The 25,983-nt window shown below is 36.5% G+C and overlaps 1 long non-coding RNA gene across 2 annotated transcripts in view; it reads right to left on the reverse strand.

Moving 5' to 3' along the window:
- Positions 1-9,402: 9,402 nt before the first annotated feature.
- Positions 9,403-25,983, reverse strand: part of LOC125619388 — a 69,042-nt gene continuing 52,461 nt past the window's right edge. The window contains exons 2-4 of one of the 2 annotated variants that reach the window (XR_007350916.1): positions 15,797-15,971; positions 14,024-15,033; positions 9,403-9,950 (exon numbers count right to left, since the gene is read on the reverse strand). This is a non-coding gene — a long non-coding RNA (uncharacterized LOC125619388). Of the gene's footprint in view, positions 9,951-13,927; positions 15,034-15,796; positions 15,972-25,983 lie in introns of both variants that reach the window. The other variant, XR_007350915.1, reaches the window with a different exon arrangement.

A 25,983-nucleotide genomic window follows, 5' to 3' on the forward strand; every position in this document is an offset into this window, starting at 1 on the left:
GAGCTGTCTGTCATTCACTGATGGCATCTGTCATGGTACTCTGTCTGCAGTGCTCACTTATCAACTATGTTCTGGAGCAGCCAAGAGAGGCTGCATTCACTACCCACTGCTTAGGAATGGAAGCTATGCACTTGTCCCACGACTTCTCCTAAAACAAGCAATTGTGTATTTCCCTTTCTCCCCTATGTATTTGTTTTCTTGGACCGCCATAGCACCCACAGACTGGATGGCTTAAACAGTTCCTTCTCTTAGCTCTAGAGGGTAAAAGTCAAGATCAAGGGGCCAGCAGGCTGGTTTCTTCTGAAGCCTCACTCCTTAGCTTCTGGGTGACTGTACTTCTCGCTTGTGTGAAAGTGATGAGCCCTGGGCCTGTTTTCTGCATCCTGCCCTCCTTATTACCACATGATGCCATTTTACCTTAATTACTTATTTACAGGTGTAATATCCAAATACAGTCATATTCTGAGATCCTGGGATTTGTTCTTTTAATATAAATTCTAGGGAACCACAATTCGACCTGTAACACCATAAGAGGGAGTGCAGAGCAGAAGGATGCTAAAAATGCTCCCTCTTTCGTTAACTTTCTCTTCTAAGGAGTGGAGCCAACAGAGGAACAGTATCTCTCTCCCAATGTCCTCCTCCACCAATGTATGAAATGAAAATTCTTCCCAACACTTCAGGCGTTCAACTCCCTCTTAACATGACCATGTCCTATAATGCCCCTCTCAACATACATATAAAAAGCTCTCAGCCTAATGATGTGTATTGTGCCCACACATGCCCAGAAAATTCTCTGTATCCATGATGGAGAGAGGTTTCATAAGTTTTTCTAATTTATTCTTTTTAGTTATATACAATGTCAGGATTCACCCCGACATAATCACAAAGCATGGAACAAAACCAGCTCCAATTCATGACCCAGAACTTCCCCAGAACCCTGCTCCCCTCCCTCCACTTCACCAATCATTCTTCAATCTATGTAGCTTACTTATTTTTTTTTTTTAGTTTCCTGTGGATGCACCTGATGCCGGGACCCACCCCACCATGTCACAGCCATGATGCTCCTAAGAAAGTTCAGGCAGATTCATTCCACTGTTGTCCCCCTTCCCCATCATTTTCCCCTCTTTCTCTTCAATGTCCTTTATCTACTGATCTTTCTTCTATTTTGATGAAATTCCGTCTCCATTTTTTCCCCCCTTTTACCTCTCTCTTTTTGACCCCCACCCTCTCTTATTTTGGCTTGGCTTCCACCTATCAGAGAAAACATTTGGCCTTTGACTTTTTGGGATTGGCTTATTTCACTTAGCACGGTACTCCCCAGTTCTGTCCACTTGCCAGTAAATATTATAATGTCACTCTTCTTTATGACTGAGTAATATTTCATTGTGTAGATATGCGCATTTTCTTTATCATTCATCTGTTAATGGGAACCTAGATTGGTTCCATAGCTTAGATATCGCAAATTGAATGGCTATAATCATTGAGGTGGCTATGTCACTGTAGTTTAATGATTTAAAATCTTTTGGATATATATACTGAGGAGTGTGAGAGCTGGGTTATGTGGTAGTTTCATAGCTTTCCTAATTTTAAGAAAAAGAAATACATATTCTTGATTGTTGCTTGAAAGATACTTTGCATCTCATTCATAAAGGAGTCTCTTCATTTTTTATTTTTGTATTAATTTGGGTAAGAGTACTACCCTACGATTTGTTCACTGGCCAAGTACTATTATTTAAGCAAGAAATAAACTTCAATTTGGTTTGAGTATATGCCTCAATTTATTAATGCAGAAATTAATATCTAGAAGTATATTATTGCCATATAAAATTTTGCAAAACAGGCATTGACTCAAGAACAGTTGGTCAGTAGATAGCAAGGAGACAAATATCAGGAAGCAGAAAGATACTGGAGATTATAAGCATTTGGTAAAATATTATAAACAACAACCCAGAAAGAAGATGTACTGAACATGCCAGTCTAGGGAAAGTTGTTAGTAAGAGCCAGAATGTTTTTGTTTTTCTTTGTTGCGTTTAGCAAGATATAAGAAGATTACCTCAAGAAAGACTAGGTTGATTTGTAATTATAAATTGCTTCCCAGGAATGTAAAAACGACTGCTTCTGCACTCCAAAGAGTAAGTAACAAGGACAAGAAAAGAAAACTTTTTCCAAGTCCCAGTAACACTTCTCATTAAAGAAATAGACTCAACACAATATCAAAGATAAAATCAAAGGGGTTGGGAGTTCTACACTTGGAATGACAGTATGCAGAGTGCTGAAGACCTCCTCCCCACGTAAACAGGTAAAAAGTAAGAAGAGTAAGATCCCTGGAAATGACCCTATGGATATACAGCAAATGGAGAAATACTAAATCCAAAAACTCAAATTAGGCAAGGACTAAAGAGTTGGCCTCCTCCCTCTCCTTTCAGAAAGGCAGAAACTCCATTCCAGGCTGGTGTAGGCAAGAACACAAGGCTCCCCTCCCCTCCCCTCCTATGTATGGGTGCCTAGTTGGTGGGCTTTCTTCCTGGGAAGGACAGGGCATCAGCATTTATCATCCTATCCCACCTAACTGTGGCTGAAGCTAAATTCTGGTCAAGCGTGGCTGAATCTTCTCTACCTGGCTCACTCTGATGGGAAGGAGCTCCACCTGGGGTGTGGTTCTCCCAAGAGCACTGGAGCTTCAGCCATCCTTTCCGTTCCTCAAAGGGTAGAGTGCTTCATGCCCAGAGAGGCAAAGAGATTGCAGCCGATTCCATACCCTACCCCAGTCTACTGAGTGCCAGGTTCCTGAAGGTGAGGCTATCACTAGGAGAAACATGCCATTTCTCTGCCATCCCAACCATTTCTCAGAGATTTTCCAAGAGGTAGGGGATGGAGAAGGGAGAAGAAGCAGACCATAGAGGTATTTTTAAATTTTCCCCAAGTAGTGGGCATTATTTGCAACAGGGCATGGAGAAATTCAAGGCTAAATACACTCTAAAGTGAGTATCAGTTTTGATAAATGCAGATTAATATTTATTGGTGAACCAGAAATGATAAACAAGATTAACAACCCAAGTGATAAAATATGCTTGTTCTCCTTTTCACTGTCAACTTCTTTAAAGGATATAAAATGATAGAAAGTGCAATGCCTTGTTAAATTTTAATACTGTTTGATGTCAAATTATATATGTAATTATATAAATTAGTATAATTATTAACATAATTATATTATTGTGGAACAATAATACCCAAAAAAGAGTGGAAAAAGAGAGCAAAGATGTGTAGGACTAACATTTCTCTCATTGGAGATAACTTATCAAAAACAGCTTTAAATTATACTAACTTTAAGAGGCAAATAGTAAACTCAGTCAACCATTAAAGAAATTACTAAAACACATAGCATTTTAATGTCTTCAATAATTTTTGTACTATGAAGAAATATATTCACAAAGAAAGCAGTAAAGGAGAAACAGGAACAAAGCATGACAAATAAAAATTGAAATGAAATAGCAAACCATATCATAGTATATTCATTGTTAGTAGAAAAAAAACTAATGTAAAAAAGCAAAGACTGTCAGACTAGGTAAACAATAAACCAACAACAAAAACCAAAAATTGTTGTTTATAGGAGAGTCACTTTAGATTCAAATGTACAAATAGTAAAAAGATGAAAAAAAGGATTACCATTCAAACAGCAACCATAATGGAAACTAAAGCAGCTATAGTAGTATCAGGCAAAATAAACTTTACAACAAAAATGTTATTAGAGTTGGAGACAACTTACAATGGTGAAGGGTCAAACTGGAGTGAAAATATAAAAAATCATAAATATGTATACACATAACAGAGTACTAAAATAGATGAAATTAGTTTTCAGAAATGTGAGAAATAGACAATTTAGGAATAATAGTTGGAGACTTCACTTTCTTTCAAAATGAATAGAATAACCAGCAGAAGATAAAAAAAAAAAAGATAAAAGAAAAAAGAAAAAATCCACCACTGTATACTAGAACAGACATCTTTGGACTGTCCTGCTCAGATATGAAAAATGCACATTTTTCTTAAGTACACATGGAACATGCTCCATAATATATCATACTGGGACATAAAAATGAAACAATAAATCTAAAAGGATAAAAGTATTAAAAGCTTTTTCTCTGATCATGATTAAATATAATTGGAAATTAATCAAAAGAAATTTTAGAAATTAGAAAATACATGGAAATTACCAACATACTTCTAAACTAATGATTCAGAGAAAAATTAAAATTAAAAAATTCAAATATAGAAATACAAAAATTTGTGCAATACAGCTAGTACAAGGCATAGAGAAGAGTTTATTGGTATAAATGCCTATTATTTAAAAAGAAGTGAGACCTCAGATCAACAATCTAACCTTGACTCACTCTTAAGGTACTGGAAGAATAAAAAATAACTATACCGAGAGCCAATAGAATGAAGAATAGAATAAAGAATCAAGTGGAAATTAATGAAATAGAGAATAGAAAAATCAATAAAGAAAAATCAATGAAACCAAAGCCAGGTTCTTGGAAAAAAAATTACCAAATTGAGAAAACTTTGACAGAGAGAAACGCCAAGTTACAGGAATCAAATATCAAAAGAAGGACATTACTACTAACTCTAGAGAAATAAAAAGCATTATAAAGAAATGCTATGCTCAGTTGTATGTCAGTGTATTATGTAACTTTGATAGAATTAACAAATTTCCAGAATAACACAAGCTACCAAACTGACTCAAGAAGCAAGATACAATCTGAAAATATCTATAACAAGTAAAGGGATTGAATTTGTCATTAAAAACAAAACAAAAAACCAAAACACTATCCACAAATAAAAGGCCAGGAACAGATTAATTCACTGGTGAATTCTGTCAAATATTTGCAAAAGAATTAAGATCTTCACAAACTCTTCCAAAAATTAGAAGAAAAGGGAACACTTCCCAGGTATTCTGTGAAGCCAGTATTCCTTTGGTACCAAAACTAGACAAAGACATCGCAAGAAAAGGAAACAAGCTATTGACCAATTTTTATGAACATGGATGCAAAAGATCATCCACAAAATACTAAAACCAAATCAAGTCATATGTGAAATGATTATACCATGACCAAGTGAGGCTTACCCCAGGGTTGTAAATTGGTTTAATACCTGAAAATCCACTAATGTGTTTTATTCTATTGATAAGGTGTATTACAAGAAAACCGCACACATTTGTCTTAATAGATTCAGAAAAAAAAAAAAAAAACTGACAAATCCAATGCCTTTTCATTATAAAAACATCCAATCTACTAGTTACAGAATGGGATGTTTTTAACCTAAAAAGGGTATCCATGAAGGCTCACTGGTGACATGGTTCTCAGTGATAAGATAGGAGCTTTCCCTCCAAGAGTAAGACAAGAACACCTGCTCTTACTGCTGCTGCATGACAGATTGTGACCAGGGCAGTGAGTCGAGAAATAGAAGCATTGTAACTGGAATGAGGAAGCAAAACTATTCACAGATTACATTACTTTATATGTAGGACATTTCCAGTAATCCACCAGAACACTATTAGAGCTAAGAAATGTGTTTGACAAACTTGGAGGACATAAATTCAATATTGAAAAATGATCTGTATATAGGCTGGGTGTGGTGGCAAATGCCAGTAATGTCAGTGGCTTGGGAGGCTGAGGCAGGAGGATCAAAAGTTCAAAGCCAGTCACAGCAATGATGAGGTGCCAAGTAATTCAGTAAGCCCTTGTCTCTAAATAAAACACAAAATAGGGCTGGGGATGTGGCTTAGTGGTCAAGTGTCCCCGAGTTCAATGCCTGGCATTGCCCCCTTCAAAAAAACATAGCTGTATATCTATGTACTTGCCATAAATGGTATGGCATGAAAATTAAAAAAACAACAAAAACATAATAGCAAAACTTAAAATATTTAGGAAAAAAATCTAATAAAGGATATAAAAAAGCATACTCTTAAATCTATAAAACATTACATACCACAAAGGAAGAGTAATGAAGATGTTGTGATACTGGCATCAGGATAGACATAGATTTACAAATAAAATTGAGTATCCAAATAATAAGCACATTTCAATGGTTGACTGATTTTGATAGGGCTGTCAAGACAATTCAGTAGAGAAAGGAGTTTTTTTTTTTTCAAACAATGGAAGTTGGATCACTACATACAAAAAAAAAATGAAATTGGCCATTGACGTCACATGTTTTCCAAACATTGACTCAAAATTCATAAATGATCTGAACAAAAGTGCTTAAACCATAAAACTCTTAGAAGAAAACATAGGGCTAAATTATTAGGATGTTGCATTTGGCAATGAATTTTCAAATATGACATCAAAAGCACAAGCAAACACAAAATAATGGATTAGTTGAACTCTTATCAAAATTACCTTTCAAGAAAGTGAAAAGACAAACCACAGAATGGATGAAAACTTTATAGGTGATATTTCTGATAAGGGAATTATAGCTAGAATATATGTAAGAACACTTACAACTAAAAAATAAAGAAGTCTTATTGAGAAATTGCCAAATAAGTGGAATAGACATTTCTCTAAAGATGATGTTCAAATGAACAATAAGCACATGAGAAGTGCTCAACACTAGGATGGATATAAAAAAATCAGATAATATCTGGTGAGGATGTGACGAGATTGGAATTCTCATATACTGTTTAGGATGTAAATTAGTGTAGACACTACAGGAAACATTCTGCTGATTCCTCAGATGGTTAAATACAGTGTTACCAGTAATTCCACTTCTATGTATAAATCCAAGAGAAATGAGAACATATACACAAAAAAATTGTGTTTAAATATTTATAGTAGCATTCATAATGTTCCCAAAGTAGAAAAAAACCCTCAAATATCTATCAATTGATGAGTGAATAAGCAAAATGTGGTATTTTCATGCAGTGGAATATTATTCTGCCAGAAAAAGGAATAAATGAAAGGGTGATATGTTTAAACACAAATAAGACTTGAAGACATTTTATCAGTAAAAGAAATGTGTCGTGAGAGACCATATAATGTATGACCACATTTTTATAAAATGTCTGGAATAGGCAAATCTATAGAGACTGAAAGTAATAGATTGACCAGAGGTGGAGTGGAAGAGTAGGGATATGGTAGTGAAAGAACATGGTATTTCTCTGCTGTGAGGAAAATGTACTAAAATTGTCTCTGGTGATGCTTGCAAAACTCTGCAAATGTACTAAAAGCCATTGAAATATATACTTTAAAAGGGCAAACTGTATGTTATGCTAGTTTTATCTCAATAGAAAAAAGTGGATGATCTTTTCACCCAATCCTAGTGTTTTAGATGACCCCCACTAACTACTTCCTGATTGAGAGCAAGGCATGGACACTAAAAAGCAAAACAAGATAGTAAACAAAAGAAAAAAAAATTAAACGAACGTAAGAGGCCCAAGTCTTTAATCTGAAAAAAAGAATTTAGAGGATGATTACTTAGGCACTGAGTGGAAACAGATACCTCAGATTCTCCCAAAGATTTTGAGGGAAACATGTTGCCAATAGAGCAATGATTATGGTCCTAAAAAAAACTCTTGATTTTCATAAAACAACCCTTGATTCCCAAAACTAGCAGAAAATGGACAATGATGGTTGTGACCTCTAAACATGAGCACATTTTTCCATGCTTACTTCAGATAGAGCCACGCAGGATGGTGAATGAGGAAAAGTATCCCGGGAGGTAAAGCAAAGGGGTCAAGGAGAACAAGGCACACTGCAGATTCTCCTTGGAGAGTTGAAGCAAGGAGGTGGAACTTGCCCAGTTCTCATGAATTGGGGCTTCATATACTGCCTAGCAGGGGGTTCATCATTGAAATGGATCTGCCATTACTGTGTATCTCCCATTTCCCCCTTTACATAGAATCTATCAAAGTTTCCTTGTTTGGGCACAATTCTTGATGTAGAGGTATACATGGGAGAGGGGAAAATCTTCTCTTAGTTCATAGGTCATGGGACCAGAAACCACCTAAAGTTGCAGAGAAAAACCTAGTAAGTCAGCAGCCCACAGACTGCTGTGTGTCTTTGCAGGATATTATTGAATGAGTTCTATGTGCAGGAAAAAGAGTGAATATGACTATAATTTGCACAGGGACATATAGTGGCAGGGACTGCTACCTATTAAAAACAATGTTTATTCTTCTCTTCACAATCACACAACTACCTTTCACAGTTTAACATTTACTGTGACCATGTGACAAATTTTACCCAAATGAATTTGAATAGAAGTGGTTGGCTTCATATCCTGTCCCATTAAACATTGCCACACACACATATCCACTCTTTTGTCTCTGATCTGCTGACTAGGAGGCAGATGACTTCCAGGGTGACCTTGAAAGTCTTGTTCAGTGTGGTAGAGCACCCACAAGCCCAGGCTCTCCAGTGAGAGCATAGAAGAAGGTTCCATGAACATATTCATCCAAAATAAAATCAATTAAATATTAAAAAAAAATAGGGATGGGGATGTGGCTCCTTGAGTGCCCCTGAGCTCAATCGCTGGTACCAAAAAAAAAAAAAAAAATCCATCCTCTCTGACCATTATTTAAATACTAAAAATTCTCTTGAATTTTCACTATTATATATTTTCAATCTGCCTCTTCTTAAAAAGTAATTAGTCTCCCCTAACAAATATAGCTCTCATCACTGAATTTCTTCCCTGTACCTGCTGAGTTTAGTAAATTGTTCTCCCTGGGTATTCCTGGGTGTTCGTTTCTTTCCCATACACGGATCCTGCACATCCTAGGTGGTGGTTTCAACGACTTCTCTGACAGCTTACTTTCTAGTCAAGGTGGTTTCCTGGTTTCCCCCTGTTGAGTTTTATATCCTTCTCCTTGTATTTGATCTTATTGGTAGTTTCATCCCTATAATTTTTAGTTGTATGTGTGATACAACTGTAATATGGTTTTAAATAAAATGGGGAACTTGAAGAATTTGCTCTCTAGGAAGTTTAAATAGGCTGAATAAAGACTGGATAAACACACGTTATGGCTATTCCACTTGTCTTCCTCAGTCTGTACACTAGGAAGTTAAGATTAAAAACAAATCTTACGCTGGGATTTTAATGTATTTTTGTCTGTAAAGGGGATAAAATATATTTAGGTCCATAGCAGACAATCTGCACTTTTAGATCATCTTAACAGCCATTTTAGATTACCATCCCATACATTTGATAACTGCAGAACCAATTGACGATGAGACCCAACAATTTGGATGAACTCTGTGTAGTCTGTACACAGCTTTAATCTGGTCAACTTGTACCATCTTGGTAGTAAATTGTCATATTATTTTTTCAAACTTTAACTTGCTTGAAAACCTTTCAAATGTTGAAAAAAGAATTTGAGAAAGTAGCATATTGGAAAAAAAAAACAGAGTGTTACTCATTTAAATAATTTATTTTTCCATCAGGGACATCGGTTTGATGATTAATACACTGCATTCATTTTCTTCCTTTAAGAAACCTGAAACAAACAGGCTTGCATGGCGTATATATAATTCATTTAGGTGTTGAAGTCTGAGCCTACATTTGTAAGAGAAAATTTCAAATGAGCCATAATTAATATGTCACTTTAGGAGCAGCAGTGGGATGAGGGGGCGGAAGTAAATGGATTTACCTGATGTTCTTTCAGTGTGTGTGTGGAAAGGAGAAATTGAAGTTAATGCACAAAGAAAGGGCCAGCTTTGCAAGCTTGTTTCTTTGAGTTCATGCCAAAGTCAATAGGTGCATCTGTGGGTATCTCCTTCTGGAGGTGTGGAAAGAGTAGGTTAAGTGTGATGGACTGCAGCACATTTCAGGAGAGGAAGTTTGAAGAGTATGCGAATCTGAAAGGCCAACCTTGTTTTCTTCAGTTCTATTGTCATTTACTTGGTGAAACGTAAAATAAAAAAAACTTCTTGAGCATGTCCAGTTCTTTTCTCTCTTACCTGTGAATATGAAGCAGTATATTAAAGGCAGAAATGCTATATGCACGTATGTTATACTGTTTGCTCAGTACTTGTCTTCCATGAGATTTTGACTGCCATCATCACTTGGATAGGACGTGTCCCCCAAAAGCTCCTGAGTTCGTGCAGCAAGGTCTGGAGGCGAAATGATTGGATTATGAGTGTTGTAAGCTAATCAGTCCATCCTAGTTTTGGTGGCAACTATAAGTGGTGGGCCGTAACTGCAGGAGGTGGATCCCTGGGAGGGCAGTGCCCTGGGAGGGTTCATCTTCCTTGCACCCCCTTCCGTCTCCCCCTCTTTGCTTCCTATCTGTCATAAACGGAGCAGCGCTTCTCCATTACGCCCTTCCGCCAGGATGTCCTGCCTCATCTTGGGCCCAGAGCAGTGGAATCTGCCCACCATGGATGAAACCTCTGAACCATGAGCCAAGATAAACTTCTCTTTCTCTAAGTTGTTCTTGTTGGGTATTTTGGTCACAGTGACTCAACCCCGACTAAAACAACTGTCACAGGAACTTGATGTTTTAATCTAGGTAAAAAGGTGCTCTGGGTATTTTTTCCAGACTGATCTTCAAGTATTTCAAATGACATTCTTGGTGAGTTCAGTTCTTTTTCACATACACAGGACTAGGAAGGGTTTCTATCAATGTGATTAAACTTGTCTGTTTGATATCAAGCTCATCATAGAAGGATTTTAGGGGAAGGTTCTGCAGACTTGGCTCTTACCCCAGAAGTTTCATCCAAATCCAAAGTTATTACTGTATCAATGGGTCCAGTAAATCATCCAAAATGGAAAATAGTGCCCGTGTTTTCAGGGGTACTGTCTCTATACTATCTGGCTAATAATACATCTTCTAGCAAAACTTAGAAATAAATTGGCATCTTTATACATTATGTCAGAACTCCAAGGTAAAAAGGATCGGAGCTCAGAATCAGGAGGCTTATTGTTCCTAGTGATCAAGTCCTCATGAAGGCCTGTGCCTAGCTGAGCCATCCTTTTTAAAGAGATGCTTGGATGTTCAGTGGACCTAAGGGCACAAGAAAAGATAGTGATAGTGAGAAAACTTGACAATTACCCTTTGTGGGACAGCTACTGCACATGAGGATGTGTAGCCTGAAAATGAGATGCTTTATGGGAGCTATGGTAGCACACTTATAGTTATGTTAGTCAGTTTTCTATCCCTGGGACAAAATACCTGAGAAAAACAACTTAGAGGAGGAAAGATTTATTTTGGCTCACAGTGTCAGAGGTCTCAGTCCATAATGGATTGATTCTATTGCTCTGGGCCTGAAGCAAAGCAGGATATCATGGCAAAAGGGTGTGGTGGAGGAAAGCTGCTCACCTGATGGCAGGTAGGAAGCAGAGAGAAAAAGAACAAGGAGTCCAGGGACAAGATAAACCCTTCCAGGACCCCTCCTCAGTGATTAGGCTGTACCTGTGAATGCTGCATTGTGGAGCAAGTGAAAATGTTAGAAAAGAATAACTGGAACTTTAGGGTTAAATGTGTAGACTTGGGAATCAGAGAGGTTGGAATTTTATTCTGGATTCCCTCACTTATTATTGTATGTTTTTGATATTTATTATCTTGAAACTTTATTTTCTCATCTAAAATACAAATGAACACAATATTTACTTGATAGGGTTGCTTGATGGTTAAATAAGATAATGCATTAAAGTATGTACTAGAATACAGAAGGTGATCAATAAATGAAAAATACAAAGTTATTAATATTATCATTATATATATATAATTTTTTTTTTGGCACAGGAGTACCAGGGATTGAACTCAGGGCCATTTAACCACTGAGCCACATCCCCAGCCCTATTTTGTATTTTATTTAGAGATGGGGTCTCACTGAGGTGCTTAGGACCTCCCTTTTGCTGAGGCTGGCTTTGAACTCCCAATCTTCCTGCCTCTGCCTCCTGAGCTGCTACGATTACAGGCATGTGCCACCATATCCAGCTTGATGTCTTTTAACCTGAAAAATTGTATATGATAATATGCTGAATACATTGCAACAGATATCTTCCGTGGAAAAAATAGTACTTTGATTTTTTTAGTAGTTTGAAATGTTGAAAAAGCAGTTATTAATACATCACTAAATCTGCATGTTATTTAAGAATTGCTCTTAATATTATGCTGCATCCTGTGTTTATGTAGAAAGTCCATTTAACCCTTCCTTTAATAAACAACAACAAAAAAAGACATTCACCAAGTAAGTGCTAGGAATGAGCAAAAAGGAGACTATTTGAAGAAAGTCAAATCGCTTAATTTTTAGAATATGTTGGGCATTTGTTCATAAATTGAGACTTCCTTTACCCAGCATTCCAAGTTTTCTCTGTGATGACAGAAAATTCCATTTTATAACAGCGGAGTATCAGGAATTAATTATGTCATCAGTTATTTGTTCAACATTAAGATGTCATTGGGAGTTTGAGAAAGAAATCAAATGAATATATTTTTGTTGTCACTGGTGTGAAGGTTTAAAAATCCCTTCTTGTCAAAAATTAGAACAAGTAGCTTGAGAATTTGGAAGAAAAAAAACAAGACATTTCCAGGGGAAGTTCACATTAATAGCCATGAGTGTCTAATTAATTTAATGCCATTTAGCTTGCATTCACATAAACAGGTTTAGTTTTATAGGAGTTTACATTTTGTGATGTAGGAGTTGCAATTTTTCTGAGCTCCTTGAAAACTCTATGCTCTGCTCTATTCTTTGCTTTCATAAATTTTGGTGTTGCAAAACTGTTAGTCATAAAAAGGCATTTATAGTTCAATATAATTTTCCTTCTTTTTCTTTTCTTTAAAAATGCAGTTTTAGAAGTAATAAAGCTCTTCCTTCTGTAAATCTTCAATCTTTTTTTCCTAAGGGAAGATTAATTTGTAAATATGCTAATGGATTTGTATAATATTAAACTTTCCCAAGAAAAATTACATTACTTCATATGAATGAACACATCTATCTTATCCAATTTATAAACTAATGGTTGAAAACCCCAAAACTGTTTCCTACTATGTGTCTTATAACTAAAATGGCTGTAGGCACAGCCGCAAACTTGGCATTTCTCAGCAAATTTATTGGGTGAAATTTTTTTTCAGTCCCTTTATTGAGTTTTCCTCATTTAGTTGTATTTGGATTCCAATAATAAAATGCAATTTCTCTTAGCAAAAGGTGAAAAAGTAAACGTGCTGCTCAAAATAGAAGCGATTTCTAAACAGGAAGTAGATTAAAAAGAACAAATGCTTAGTTTAAAAGTGATATTGGTGGTTGGGATGCTGTGATGGAGATGTTCCCACAGCTAACTTTCATTAGAACAGCAGGGTGACTTTTTAGGTCAGGCGATGAGCTAAGGGCTTGGAGGTTTAGTTAGGTAGCTATTACAGATTTGCTTTGATATTATGCATGAGAACTTCACCCCTCTTCATCTTGTTTGTTTCTTTGTTACTTATTTTTACCAGCGAGATCATTCTATTATATTAATGGCTTTCTGCAGACAGGCAAACATCCTGTTACCTGCCAGTACTCTGAGATGACCTTCAAAGCGATCCCTGGTTGTTGTTCTTATGGGATACCCTGAATTCAGCTCTGAGGTGGGATTTATATTACTTGGGCATTTCCCCCTGAGGGTCTCAGTGAGACTGGCTGAACTATTCAGGGAATTAAGCAGGAGGAGAGAGGCTATAAATGAGAATCAACACTGTTAATTCCACAAATAGACAGTGACTTGGAATTCTGATAATTCTTCTCAATTTTTATGAAACAGGGTATCTAATTATTATCTACTAGTAACTCCAAGGAATCCCCACTCAAGAGAAGACTACAGTCAAGGACAATTATGGTAGTTATCTTCTTTCTAGATATTCCCAGAAGTTTATCTTAGGAGGGTTCTGTGTAATGTGAAGAAAATGGGATCTGGTTAGTAGTCCCACAAAAGTAAGACTGTGTGGAGAATTCACCAGATAGGTTTGCTTCCTTGTGTTAGGTTAGAGCTGGGTGGTGGATGGGAAGGAAAATAAATCAAGTTTGGATAAATGGAAAGTCCAGGAATGTACTTAGCATCAGACATTGCTGTCTTCTGGTGTTCGCATTATGCCTGTAGCAATCGGTCAGCGTCCATTGCTCAGCTCTTGTTTTCTTTGTTTGGCTTTATTGTTAGTCATCTTCTGTCTGGTCATCAGCTAGTGTAGCCATACATTGACTTTCTCTTCCTCAACATTTTCTGCAAATTCGAGGGCTGCTGGTCTTGGATTATGTACCTACTCTTAGAGCTGGAGTCTGTGCATCAGTCAGTCTCGCCCAAAACATTAGCACTAAGAATGGGAGAACAGAGTTCCTGAGGGTAACATAGCCTGCTGGTTGCAGAAGCAGGGGCAATGCAACACGTGCAAGCAAGAAGAACATGTCCCCATTACCATGATGAATTGAAAACATGGGTCATAATAAATAGGAAGAGGAATTCGAGTTATAAAATGATAAGAGGGAGCATTTTGCTTCACATAAAGAGTACTCAGGGAATTCTTTGTTGAGATCACCTTATTCAAAATGAGGTCTTTGATGGAAATGTTGCTAGGTGGGTCTAGATAAAACTGGATGGGAAAAGAGCATCCTTGGCTTATGAGTAGTTTTGTAATGTTATCTGCAAGTTCTGTTTCTTCCAACATGAAAGTAGTTTCTCCCAAAGCAGGCACTGTCTTCCAGTATCTTACTGAACTTCTCTAAGAACATAACATAGGGCTGGATTCAAAGCAAAGTCTAAGTACGTACTTCTGATGGATTTATTTCAGCTGTTGGTCATGCTTATCACACTGAAGGATTTCTCAGGGAGTTTTTTTAAACCTATCCTCACTGAGAGTGGCATTTGTTTCCTATCTTTCCATATGACTTGAAGAGTCTGAATATGTCCTTTTAACGTGCCTCCAGGTTTCTGTGCTTTCTCTCACACCACCAACGCTCTGTCTGGCAGAAGCTGGGACCGCGGCTGCTGTCTTTCTTCCATACTGAAGGTCTGTGCTGTGCATAGTACTGCTTCATGCTGCTTTCCTGATCCACTTTGCAAAACTGCCTGGAAGAAAGTGCTTTTTAGATAATCCGAATGAGGGAAATATATTGAACATCATTTTGCTTGGGCATATTTCATGGGTTAAATACATTTAAAATGCTATTACAGTGAATTGCTACAGAGAGCAAACATTTCTCAAATCCTAACAGTGGTCATCTAGTTTCAGAGCATGTAAGATACATTGTGACTAAAAAACAAGCAGACCTTTAGGGTAGTTTTTTTTTTTTTTTTTTAGAAACATGGGATTTTAGTGGTCTGTAAGAGTTCTTGATAGGATTTTTGGATGAGGCCTCAGAGATAATATAGTCCAGAGATAGAAAATAGATTCATCTTGTGTGCCAAATTTGATCAGTTGGTGGTGGTTGCCTGGAGAGCTGTGTTAAGAAGGAATTTATGGCAAAGTCCAGACTCAGTGGGGAAAGTGCCTGGATAAATTTTTTTCATGTCTACCACGGTTAAAGAAGGGGAGAGTGGCACCATATGTAGAATGTACTTGCCGACTCGGTGCAGTCTCCCACTTTACAAAATTAGAAAAACCACTCTAAGATCATATTCCTTGTTAGTAGCAGAACCCAGTCTTTTTTAGTTCAGCCTCTAAATGTTCCCCCAAAGTGATTTCCAAATGGGTTAACTGAGATAGGTCTGCAAAAGCAGTCATAATAGGGCCTGATAGATTATCTAATTTCAGCAACTATTAGCTAAATGTAACATTTAATTAAATTATACATTCCCTTCTTAACCAAGGAGTCATCAAATACTTACTGACCTTGTACTATGTGCTAGGTACACTTAGTACTTAGCACACATGATGAGCATGCTCCCCAGAGTTTTGACAACCTCTTCCATCAGAAGCAAGTAGCTGGAGTATAGCAGCCATCATCTGGGCCACGTTGTTCTGTTTTCACTCATTACCAATTTGGTTCTCTCTCTGATCTGTAAACCTAGATAGATGAGGGAGAAGCACACAGTTATTTCACTTGTATCATCCTGTGTAAATTGTCTACTTTCCTAAACAAGTACTACCCTTTGGTCTCTATGATAAATCTCATGAAAATGGAATTATATTCAAATGAATCAGCAGCACATTATGGACCTGGTTTTTAATAACAGGTGTCTAACGTGTGCATGCGACATGCAAAATATGCTGATGCAAATGGATGATTGCATGTGCAAAAATATGCAGATTAATGTGCAAACAGATGTTCAAATAATTTCCCATTATTGCATGCCATTACCCTTTATGAATGCACAACTGCATATTTTGTATACAGATATGTTTGCATTGTTTGTATTTCGTGTGTGCAATTTATACAAATCTTTTCAAGGATTGCTCTCCATCATATCCCTAATTGGGAAGTCTTAACCTTCCCATGCATTTTCAGTCCCCTGAGAGAGTTCCTCTGCAGGCAAAGGAAAATACTATGACTTACCATTAGAAAGCTTGATATCACCAGAAGATAAATGCTAATTTTTATCTGTCTCTCTTTGTTAGAAATGTGGTCCTTTCCTATCAATACAGCTTTTGATGTCAGTGTAATAAAATGTAAAATCTGTGCAGATTCTCAAACTGTCAAAACAACAGTATGCACTTAACAAAACTTATCTGGCTCTTGGTAAGTGTTTAATTTTTGTTTTGTTGGTTTTTCTTACATTTCCATTCCCTCAGAGTTATCAGTGCTCACAGATAACCTCATGAAATATATCTTTGATTTTGAGGTAAAAGAAACCTTGGCTTATGATGAACTCTTTTAGGGATTTTTTTTTTCCTAGACAATTTTAGATATCAGATCAAGAAATAGAAAATAAAGTTAGAATCTCGCTTTTACACCAAGCATTTTAGATGATTTTTTTCAAATTGCTGTATTTTCTTACTAAGTTGGCTTAGTCCATTCCATTATCGCTGGAAAATTAAAATTGCAAAAGTTCGATTTCCTTCTCTAATACTTGTTATTAACATCACATTTTAATATACTCCAACGAATACATTTGTGAAATAATATTTTACTTTATAATTTTTGTCAAGCTGAGTTTTGCCATAATTTGGTTTAAAAACTCCGTATATTTCTTCATTAATATGGTACTTTCTGGTCTCATCAGTAGTTTCAATTTATCTCTTACAAAAAAAAAAAAAAAAAAAAAAAAAAAAAAAACCTGAAATTCCTACTTCCCCTATAGAATCAAGAGGTATATATGTTTAAATAGAATTTAAGTACAAAATAATTGTTGGGAGGTGGTGAAGAGAAAAAGAAACAAAGATCATTGTGGACAACTACTTCTCTGTTCTATAAAGAAAAAAAATATGGCGAATCATCTATTTTTATCCAATTACTGAAGTATTATTAAAATACAATCTCCTATATTTCTACAACTTAAAAAAAAAAGTGTGTGTGTGTGTGTGTGGGGGGGCTTTAGTGTGGTTATTATTACCTATAGTGAAACATAGAGGTTATGTTAGAAAATAATATTTGAGATATAGTATCTCTTTTGTAATCTGCAAAGAAAAACGTGTACATGTTTTCACTGCTGCAACCTGAAGCAAAGCGAAGAGTTAAACGCTTGTTGTCTTTTGAGGTGCCCTCCCCTCCGATGCGACTTATGATTATGAGTTCCGAGGCATTAAATCTCAAGGCCCATCGACTTGCATCTTACAGCCCTGCCTGTCTGTGGACAGGACCCTGTCTGTCTGTTTCCTCTATTGCACTATTTTGTTTGTACTACTGTAATCATTTTGCCGGCCCAGATCTGTGTGGGTGTGCTGGCAGCTTTACAACAAAGTTACATGGGAACAGAGTTAAGGTTGAATATTTATTAGAAGAAGCCATCTGGCGTCAGGCTGTCTGTACAGGGGGGCTCGTTTCTTTAGTAGGCTCTCCTCTTTCTCTATAGCTCTTCCTCCCTTTCTCTTTCCTGCTCTCTCTCCCCCTGCTCCTCATTTCACAGTTCTGAAAAAGTTGAATGTGCTTCTCTATCCCATTAATTTTGTCCTTTGCATTTATGTTCTTAAAAAAAAAAATCACCAGATTGCTTTTTCTTTAATTTTTTTTTCTCTATCTGGGGGGCAGCTTGCTGTTTGTGTCCACAATGGCAGTGCCCACTGAGGGTCACCCCTTGAAGGCAGCAGGACTACCACAGTGGGACAGCAGCTTCGTATAGGGGCTTACAAGTTGCCCTAGACATCCAGTTTTCTGTTTCTGCTTTCCTTTTCTTTTTTCACCTCCAGTAAGCAAATTAATGTAAAAGCACCTCTCTTTGGAGCCAGACTAAGTCCACATACGCAATCAGATGCATTCTTGGAGAATAAGCAGTTCCTTCAGCAGTTGTGCCATCTTGCTCCACGTCAGCTGTCTGAAATCGCTTTTTAAATGGTCTTTGAGATGGTTAGCTTTTTTCACTTACCATTTTTGTGTAAATTGTTCATTTTCCTCTTCTGTGAACGTGCCCATTTTCTTTTTTGTTGTGGCTGCAACTCTCCCTGGCTCTGTGTATCCTCCTGCACACATGGCCTCTGCTGGGAGCCTCCCCCAGTCTGTGCAGTTTGTACTGAACTCTTAAGTGTGCTCCATAAGATGCCATTATCACCAGCCTGATAGAAGGATGCCCACTTTAAAACACGCACAGTATATAACCCAGGAGGCCGGGGCGGGGGGTGGGGGGAAGGAGGCTCGTGAGCCAATGATCACCATTGCACCTGAAAACCCACCCAGACATGGCAACAAGTATTTTGTGAATGCAAAGGAAGCCTGTCAGTTTTGCTTTGCTTCTTTGTGGGATGACAGCCAAATTCTGGGTTAGCCTCTGTTACGTCGTCGCTGCAAGCTGACTTCTCCCCCTTCACTCCACAATGTGGGAAACTGCCCAGAGAGATTCCATGGAGAGACTGCACTAGGGAGAGGAGGATTTCTCAAGGCTTGATAAATCTCCAGTAACACATTTATCCTGATATTGGAAGGGGTGGGGGTGATTTGTTTACTCATTTGTCTAGTTATCCAGGGTACAGGAGTTATCAAAGGAATCAAATGGGAGAAATTAAAATGATTAGGGCAGCACCTCTAGTGCAGATGGGCTGTTAGAAATCTAAAGAGTTCAAAGAGCCTGAGTCAAATCAGCTTAATAGCCACTGTCTTTGCTCCATTGTAAGCATGGCTTTTTGTTGTTGTTGTTCCTCTGAACTTGATTTTTCATTTTCTCAGGTGGGCTATGGACTAGCTAGTCACTTTAGTAGAGAGCCCTTATTTCAGGCAGCTTCAAATGCCTCATCATTTCTGAATGAGTTTCAGCTCCAGGAGATTTCAGTGCTGGAAGAATTGCAATAAGCTATGAAACTTTATCCCTTCTCAAGACTCTTCCGAGTCACTGGGGAGCCCTGGCTTCCACGGGTAATGGTAATCGCTCTACTCACTTAGGGAAGGAAGGTGCCACCCCAGGGTCACATGACAATACCAGAGAGGTTAAATCAACTTCCAGCTGAGGTTTTACAGATACATTTGGGATCTTGGAATGATATTACCATATTATTGTGCTTTTACTCTTGTTTCTTTTGGCTCAGGGGTGAGGGAATGGTCTTGTGTAACAGATTTACCCAGGGAAAGCTTCACCTGATCCAAGGAAGACTGGGCTCCAATGTCACCCTGTTTTAGTTTAACGGATACAAAATGTCTCAAAGAGAAATGTTGTTGGTATTCTGAGACTTGTATTTATCTTTAATTTTTGAAAGACTTAGTCAGGAAAAGAATCCAACACATTATCTCAGGGGAGATGAGTATGGAATGAGAGTAATAACTATTAAAATAAGAGAGGCCTTCAGGGAAATGGCTGGTCATTTGATGCTTTTTTTTCCCATCAGAAATCTGCCAAATAAAAAAAAAGTTACCTGATACATATGCCACTGGGATAACTAATTTTAAGAAATTATGTATCACCTATGTTTTTCTGCAAAGATTTAATTGGATAAAGAAATAGCTTTAACCTAATGATCACCCTAATCATCAAGATTTCATTATGGATCAAGTACTGATAAATCATAGGGGGAAAAAACAACTTTTTTATTCTTTATACTTTTTTCCTAAAACAAAAACAAACAAAAAACCCTCCAGGAGTATGACACCTGGTGAAATTCCTTTGTCTATAGCAGGTTTCCCAGACTATCTTAAAGAAAATAATTATTTTTATTAAAGGAGAAACATGAGTCACATTCCCAAGGATTTAACAATCTTTTTTTTTTTTAAAGAGAGAGAGGTAGAGAGAGGATTTTAATATTTATTTTTTAGTTATCGGCGGGTACAACATCTTTGTTTGTATGTGGTGCTGAGGATCGAACCTGGGCCGTGCGCATGCCAGGCGAGCGCGCTACCGCTTGAGCCCACATCCCCAGCCCAGGATTTAACAATCTTAACACAGGAGACAACAAACTATTTTATTAACAAAAACATATAAATACAACAACAGTCAAAATGTGTTAGTTTGCTGTCTGCATATTTATTGATTGATTCATTCCTCAATATTTGAGCATTCCTTGGTCTATGCAAAATATTGTGCCAGGTGTTGTGACATATTCTAAGCTTATTTCATACAATCTGTATCCTCAAGGACCCTACAGTATAGCTTAGGAGAAAGGCATCTCACTAACAGTAACAAATAGAATTGATTAATTATCTTAAGAGTGATGAAAAAAAGGAACAAGTTTAGGAAGTTTTCTGTTTCAGAAGACGTGACCCACACAGAGAAAGCAGTCCGTCTTAGAGCACAGGACATTTGTGCAGTGGTAGTGAAAAATAAAAAGGGACAGATTGGCCTGAACAAGATTTTGAATGCCTAGGACAGAACATTCACTTAATTTGAGGGACAGTGGGAACTGTTGGATGAGCAAGTGTTATATTTTGAGAATCAGAAGAGTGTGTGAGAAGTTAGATCAGAACTTTACTCCAAGGAATCAGACCAAGTAAGGTAAGGGTGGTTCTATGGCAGTTGGAAAGAACAAGAAAGGAAATGAAAAATCTATGTATATAAAAAAAGTGGTAGACCTTCACTCAACTGGGTGAAGAGAAACAAGACAATGACACAGTCTAAGATTTTCAAATTGGCGTGAATCAAAATTTGGGGAAAATAAATAGGACCAGGGGAATAAAGACTCTGAGGAAAGAAATGGTAAAGTAAATATTTTGGTTTTAGATAAGTTGACTTTGAGATGTGTAGATCATGCCCAGGGGATTACCTGGAGCATAAAACTGAAAAAGAGTGTGACGTATGGTCCAATAGTGAATCAGAATAGTAATGGGAATCGTGAGTTACATGCAGGGATTGATAATTGAATATTTGAAAGTGGATGACATCCTCAAGGAAGAGTATAGAGTCAGAAGAGAAGTCTCAGGATAAAACACAGAGACAAAGCAAATATTTCAGAGTTGGAGGAGAAAGAACTGGAAAGCTATATTTTCGAAAACGATCCAAAGACAATCACAGTCAGGTAATGCAGATAATACAAGGAGCATATCAAGGATAGAGAACATTGAATCCTGAACAGATCTATTAGTAAATTGACACCTTTACATGTGGTGGCGTGGGAGGCTGCTTTACAGGGATACAGGGATGGTGAAAAGGAAAAGGAAAATAGAGTGTTCTTTCAAAAAATTTGACAATAACAGGTGGGGGGGGGTGAAATATAGGCTAGTTCCAATGAACAGAGGAAGTAAAATTTAAATTGGAAAGAACTAAATTCCTTTGTGGGCAGAGGAAAGAAAAAAATCCAAAAGAAACAAGACAAAGATAGACCAACCTTCAAATGCTGCCTTTGAAACCTGTCATTATCTTCAGAGGAGTAATATCTCCCCCTCCAATTCCATTAAATGTTAAAATGAATAAATTTCTTTTGATGATAAAAATGATAAAGTTACTAAAAGCAATTATAGCACTTCAACATGTTGGCAAAGGAACTGATTTCCTGAATGAGAATCCTAGAGCATAAGAAACAAAATTAAAAAAATCAATAAGTGGGATGGCAGCAAACTAAAACCTTCTTCATGGCAAAAGAAACAAGAGTGTGAAGAGAGAGCACACAGAATGGGAGAAAATCTTCATCGCCTTAGATAAGGCTTTCATTTCCAGGATATACAAAGGACTCAAAAAGCTTAACACCAAAAAATCAAATAATCAAATTAACAAATGGGCAAAGGAACTGAACAGACTTTATTCAAAAGAAGAAATATGATCAACAAATATATGAAGAAATGTTCACCATTCCAAGTAGTTAGAGAAATGTAAATTAAAACTATAAATAGATTCCATCTCACTCCAGTAAGATGACAATTATCAAAAGTACAAGTAATAACATATGTTGGCAAGGATGTGGGGAAAAGGGAACACTCATGCATTGTTGATGGGACTGCAAATTGGTGTAACCCTTCTGGAAAGCAGTATGGAGATTCCTTAAAAAAACAGGAATGGAACCCCCATTTGACTCAGTTATCCCACTCCTCTGCATACTGCAGGATTTAAATTAGCATATTATAGTGACATAGCCATATCAATGTTTATAGCAGCACAATTCATAACAGCAAAGCTATGGAACCAACCTAGGTGTCTTTGAACAGATGAATGGATAAAGAAAATGTGATATATCCACATAATGGAATATTACTTAGCTATAAAGAAGAATGACTTTATGATATTTACCAGTTTATGGATGGATCTGGAGAATATCATGCTAAGTGAAATAAGCCAATCCCAAAAAACCAAAGGTGGAATATTTTTTGCTGATATGTGGAAGCTAAACCACAACAAAGGGGTAGAAGGGAAAGAAGAGAAAATTAGCAGAATAGACAAAGGGGAACAAATGATGGGAGGGGGGATAGGAAAAGGAAAGACAGCAAGATGTATCTAACATAATTATGCCTATGTACACATATGGAAACACCTAAGTGAATCCCACCATTGTACCCACCCACATGAATTGAGTTTTAATTAGAGTTAGATATATGCCATGCTTGTATAATTTTATCAAAATGGATTCTATGATCATGTATAACTAAGAAGAACCAATAAAAATAAAAAAAAATAATTACATAGTAGTATTGACAAAGAAATAAAAATAATCTAATTGTCTATATAGTGATAGCATCTCTTAATCCTTGGTGTGTGTGTGTGTGTGTGTGTGTGTGCGCGCGCACGTGTCACAAAATCATGTTCATACTACAAATGATGTTTAGTCCTTTTAACTATACACAGGTTCTTAAAATTTTTGAAAAATTTTGATTTTTACCTAATGAGTGTACACAGAACTGTATGGAGACATTAATGTTTATTGTTGGAGTTTTAATGTATCTTATAGTTCCTTTTGTGGTTAGTAATGTTGTACACTGTTTATCTTCTTAGAACTCATACTTCTTTTGTGACATTTTTGTTAATGTAATTATGATTTTAGGTTTTACTTATTGGTTTTTATCAGGTAATAGCAAGACTGTAGTAGATCTTTACAAAATATTTTCACAGCATGTTACATTTTAGCTGTGCTATTTGCTGCAAGAATTTTTTCTGCTCCTCCTCCTCCTCCTCCTCCTCCTCCTCTTTTTTAAAGGTATGGGGGAATTCTACCACTGAGCTACAGCATCTTTGACCCAAGTCCTTTTAATTGTTTATTTAGAGACAAGAAGTCACTAAGTTGCTGAGGCTGGCCTTGAAATTGTGATCCTCCTACCTGGGTCTTCCAAATTGCTGGGATTACAGGTGTGTGCCATTGCAACCAGCTTAATGGGAGCTATTTGGTATAAGAATTAAAAAAATTAAAATTAAAAAAATATATATATATTGCAGTCCTTTTAATCTATGGAACCTTAAAATTTCCAAATAATGAATTGAATATTAAATAGTATTTTTCTCAATGATGTATTAGGCTACACTTGTTGCATTCTATATTTTTACTTGAATTATGAGTTCCTCCTAAGCTATTACTGTATTGTTTTTTTGCTGACTTAGAAGATATTTCCATGCCATGTTAATTATTGTACTACTATGATGCCTCTTTACATTTTAAAAATTTCCATACATATTTTCATCTTTATTCTTTCAGATTTATTTTTGAATTAAAAAAAAAAACTACATAAAAAGGCCATTGGGATTTTGTTCTTTTTTTCTGAATATTCTGGTTCTAACAATATTCAGAAAAGGGACTTATCTCTAATTTTTTCCAAACTGTAAAATTCTTTGGCAAACTTGATTTTTTTTTCTTTACCTGTGTCTCCATTTGTCACGTGAAGTTGTTATCTCTATATTTTATCTTTTTGTAGTGATTTTGAATGAAAACTTTTAAATCTGTAAATAGTAATCAGACAATATAGAAACACTATAAGATTTTTTAAAAATGTATTTGCCTTTAGGCTCTCAACTTGGTGCTCATTAATTTTAATTTTAAATTGATTCTTCTAGATTATCCAGTCATATAATCATAAAATAAGTACAGGGGGATAAATATTGCCCTTTAATTACAAAACTCCTGACACTTATCTCATTCCATGTTTATTGCATTGTTCAAATTTTTAGGAGGTTATATATATGTATGTTTATATATTACATATGCATATGTTTCTGTATGCAGATACATACATAAACACATATACACCATATATTTTATGGGAATGTGTATGTATATATATATGTATATATATGTATATATATATCATATCCTTGAGGACAATACCATTCAAATATATACTCCTAGAATCTAACACTTTGCTGGTTACAAAGACTATTGTATACCAAATACAACATTAATTGCAAAATTTTCAATTTCTCATTTCATCTTCATAATGGGATATCATTTCACAGTTGACCAAACTGTGTGCCAGAGAGATTAAGAAATTTGCCTGTGCTTGTGTAGCCGGAAAATGATAGATCAGGTATCAGAACCCAACTCTGCCTTCAAACTACATGTATGCACAAGAAGTATTTGTGGACTGACCAGGTGACTGACTGACTGGATTAATGAGTGAATAAATGACATGGAATGAGTAGGATAAGCAGAAGTAGGAAACAGAAGTGAACTTTGCAAAATACTGTGTACTTTTCTCCTAAGAATGTAGGGATGGAGCACAGAGACATAATACAGTGGCAGTTTGGGGATCCAGGAAATGGAATTTAAGAACATGGCCTTATTCTTCTTAGTAATGAAAAGAAATGGAGTTAGTGTAGGGAATGAACAAAGCTGAAGAAGGATTGTGGGGTGAAGAGGTGGGGGATGGTGTGCACAGCCACTAGGAGACTGCTCCCATGATAGAAATGATGAATGATAAGGTTTTTGAGCAGCTCTGATGCCTAGGTGAGGTTTCAGAGCTTTGTTCAGCCTGTGAAATGGGTTGGTAGTGCTTTGTCACTGACCTAAGAATCCCGTGGAGACCAATATGCTAAGCAAAGGCTAAACGATGCTGAAGGATCAGAATATCATAAAATGCAGAGTGCCTGTCTTAAACATCCCTGCTTCTGAGAGCTTTTGCTTGGTCTCATTTGAAGCCCTGGGTATTCATTTATTTATTTTTTAGAAAGAGATGGAAAAATCTGGCTAATGAGCCTTAAATATTATTTTAAAATCCTATATTACTAAGCATTATATATGCTTATGTATATTATATATAACATATATATAATATATATATAATATTGTATCACACATATTCTCATTGTTCATCATTTTCAAGGGAAAATAATCCATATTGTCTCCCTGGAGTGAATATTTAGCTCAATTATTAGCTAGTTGCTTTTTTTTTTTTTTTTTTTAAATTTTTTATTGTGGGTTGTTCAAAACATTACAAATTTCTTGACATATCATATTCGACACTTTGATTCAAGTGGGTTATGAACTCCCACCTTCACCCCATACACAGCTTGCAGAATCACATCAGTTACACATCCATTGATTTACAAATTGCCATCCTAGTGTCTGTTGTGCTCCGCTGCCTTTCCCATCCT

The sequence above is a fragment of the Marmota marmota genome, unplaced genomic scaffold (assembly GCF_001458135.2).
Source record: "Marmota marmota marmota unplaced genomic scaffold, marMar, whole genome shotgun sequence".
Lineage (NCBI taxonomy): Eukaryota > Metazoa > Chordata > Mammalia > Rodentia > Sciuridae > Marmota > Marmota marmota.